The 2,746-nt window shown below is 45.7% G+C and overlaps 1 long non-coding RNA gene across 1 annotated transcript; it reads left to right on the top strand.

The window, feature by feature from the left end:
* Positions 1 to 515: 515 nt before the first annotated feature.
* LOC107182831 lies at positions 516 to 1,860 on the top strand. The gene is made up of 2 exons (XR_001513582.1): positions 516 to 586; positions 1,655 to 1,860. It is a non-coding gene; the product is annotated as an uncharacterized LOC107182831 (long non-coding RNA).
* The last annotated feature ends 886 nt before the right edge of the window (positions 1,861 to 2,746 follow it).

The raw sequence follows: 2,746 nt of genomic DNA, 5'->3' as shown, positions 1-2,746 counted from the left end.
GGCTGACCCCGCTGCGGGGCCGGCAGGAGCGGGGCGAAAAGAGAAAAAGGAGGCTCGGCTGCCGGGTCAGCTGCCGCGTAACCGGCCCCACTGAGCCGGGTGGCCCCAGGGTCGTCGGAGGCCCCGACCTGGCTCCCGGAAAGGCGGTGTGTCCGGGCTGGGGAACGCCGGACCTCACTGATCTGCCCTCGGTGATGGAAAGGGCTTTTCATCTGGATAAGGCTTCGCACTTTACAGACCGTTTCTCCGTTTGTTGTCATTTGATAAAACACTTGTAAGGCCGAAACCGGTTTGGCTCAGTGGATAGAGCGTCGGCCTGCGGACTGCAGGGTCCCGGGTTCGATTCCGGTCAGGGCATGTACCTTTTTGTGGGCATATCCCCCGTGGGACATGGGCAGGAGGCAGCTGATCGATGTTTCTCTCTCATCGATGTTTCTATCTCTCTCCCTTCCTCGCTGTAAAAAAAATCAATAAAATATATTTAAAGCAAACAAACAAACAAAAAAAAAAACACTTGTAAGAATGGCAGGAATCGATGCACTTGAAAAAGCAGTCGTGAAAGGATGCCTTTTCATGCGACAGAGAGGTGGGAGCTGAATCCTGAAGGCGAGTGGCCTGCCTCTCGGGTTTATTCTCTCGTGCGGGACGGGGTGGGGCGGGCCCCACTCCTGTGAGGGGCCATGTAACGCACACCCAGCTGTTCCAAACGCTATTTTCCATTTGTTTAGTATACAAACGATGCTTACAAAATATTACACTTAATGTTTACACACACACACACACACACACGAGTCAGTTCTTGCCCTGGCCGGGTAGGTGACGGGCAGAGCGTGGTGCAGACACTGGAAGGTTCCGGCTCAGTCCCCGCTCAGGGCACACACCAGAAGCGGCCATGAATGCATGAAGAAGTAGGACAACAAATCGATGTTTCTCTCGTCTCCCTTCCTCTGTCTCTAAAATCCATAAATAAAAATGTTAAAAAAGAGTAAACTTGAAAATCATGTGTTAAGCAATACTTCAGTCTGTACTTTTGATATGGTTTTTCTATAGATACAAATTTTATTTTTCAGACATTGTATTTTTTAGTTATATACTATTATGAACCAGTTTACAGTTTTATGGACCCATCTATGTGTTCCAGATACAAAGGCTGTTTACTCAGTCCCTTGCGTTAGACAAAGTAACAGATCCATTAAGCCTTTTGTATTTAATTATACTCTGGTTTTTAACATACCACTCCTACCTTTTTCATTTCTACTCATCCGCACTTAAGAAAGAACATAGAAGGAAGTTAGGAAAGGTAATCTTGGTGATAGCTATGATTTATTCAGGGACTGTTCCAAGTGAGGCATTTAGTAATTCATTTCATTCTCCTAGCATCCTGCAGGAGCTAGGCATGTTACAGCTTTTCAGATGAGGAGTCTCAGGACCAGAAAGGTTAATTTGCTTGCCTGAGGGCACACAGCTAGGGTGGTGGATGATCTGACGCCAAATCATTCTCTTAACCACTGTGTCCTTCCGTCAACCAGAAAACAGTGGATACTGTTTCCACCTACACCCTTACTGCAAGAATGACCCTTCTCCCTCACCTCCCAAGTGCAATCGCTAACTCTTGTCAAGATAATATGTCTTTGTCAATATTTTTTCATTCTAGCCCCTACCAATCCATCCTGCATTACAGCCAGTCATCTAGCACATGAATCTCATGGCACTCCCTGCCTCTATCTTTTTCATCACCAAACAGGACAACTTATAGAGTCACCCAAATGCACCATATTCACAGGCTTTGCAAATGCTAGTTCCTCTTTCTCACTATCTCCCCCGTGTTTGCAAAATAAATGCCTATAGATGAAGATAAAACAATGTTTCCGCAGACTTCTTAAAACAATTATTTTCTAAATAACTCACTTGCCAACCAAATATTACATTTTATCTTGTAATATTATCTTTACTCAGGGGATACCTTACTGAGTTCATGTGATGACGTGGGACTATAGAGTGCTAGAGATAGCTAAAATACAGTCTGGGCCTCCAGGAACTTGTAATTACTAGGAGAGAGAAATATGCACACAACTACCTAATAATCTGAATGAGTCAGAGTGGCTTGCTCCTCTACAATGAAACCTCTGTAAGGGTGTAGGGGATGCAGCTGGGACAGGGAGAGGTAGACAAGATGGACAGAACAATTGATAAGGCCCAGATCTAGGCAGGAGGGGATCTACAACAAAGTGGAAAGAATTGAACTTAAACAGAAGGCAGCACTTTTTAAAATATATATATCTATTTTTTATTGATTTCAGAGAGGAAGGGAAAGGGAGAGAGATAGAAACACCAATGCTGAGAGAGAAGCATTGAACGGCTGCCTCCTGCATGCCTCCTTCTGGGGATCAAGCCCGCAACCCGGGCATAAGCCCTTGACTAGATTTGAACCCAGGACCCTTCAGTCCAGAGGCCGACACTCTGTCCACTGAACCAAACCAGCTGGGGCCAGAAGGCAGCACTTTAATCTGAAACCAGAAAGGATGAGAGCAGAGGCTGAACTTCACAGCTTGTTGTTGGTGGTGGTGGTAATCCTCACCCAAGGATATTTTTTCCATTGATTTTTTTTTTTATTTTTAGAGAGAGTAGAAAAGGGGGAAAGAGACACAGAGAGAAACATTGATGTGAGAGACACACATTGATTGGTTGCCTCCCACAGGGCCCAGGCCCCGGGGATAGAGCCTGCAACCGAGGTACCTGCTCTTGA

The sequence above is a fragment of the Myotis davidii genome, unplaced genomic scaffold, assembly GCF_000327345.1.
Source record: "Myotis davidii unplaced genomic scaffold, ASM32734v1 scaffold1251, whole genome shotgun sequence".
Lineage (NCBI taxonomy): Eukaryota > Metazoa > Chordata > Mammalia > Chiroptera > Vespertilionidae > Myotis > Myotis davidii.
The sequence above is the reverse complement of the archived record's forward strand: the minus strand, read 5'-3'. Positions and strand labels throughout refer to the sequence as shown.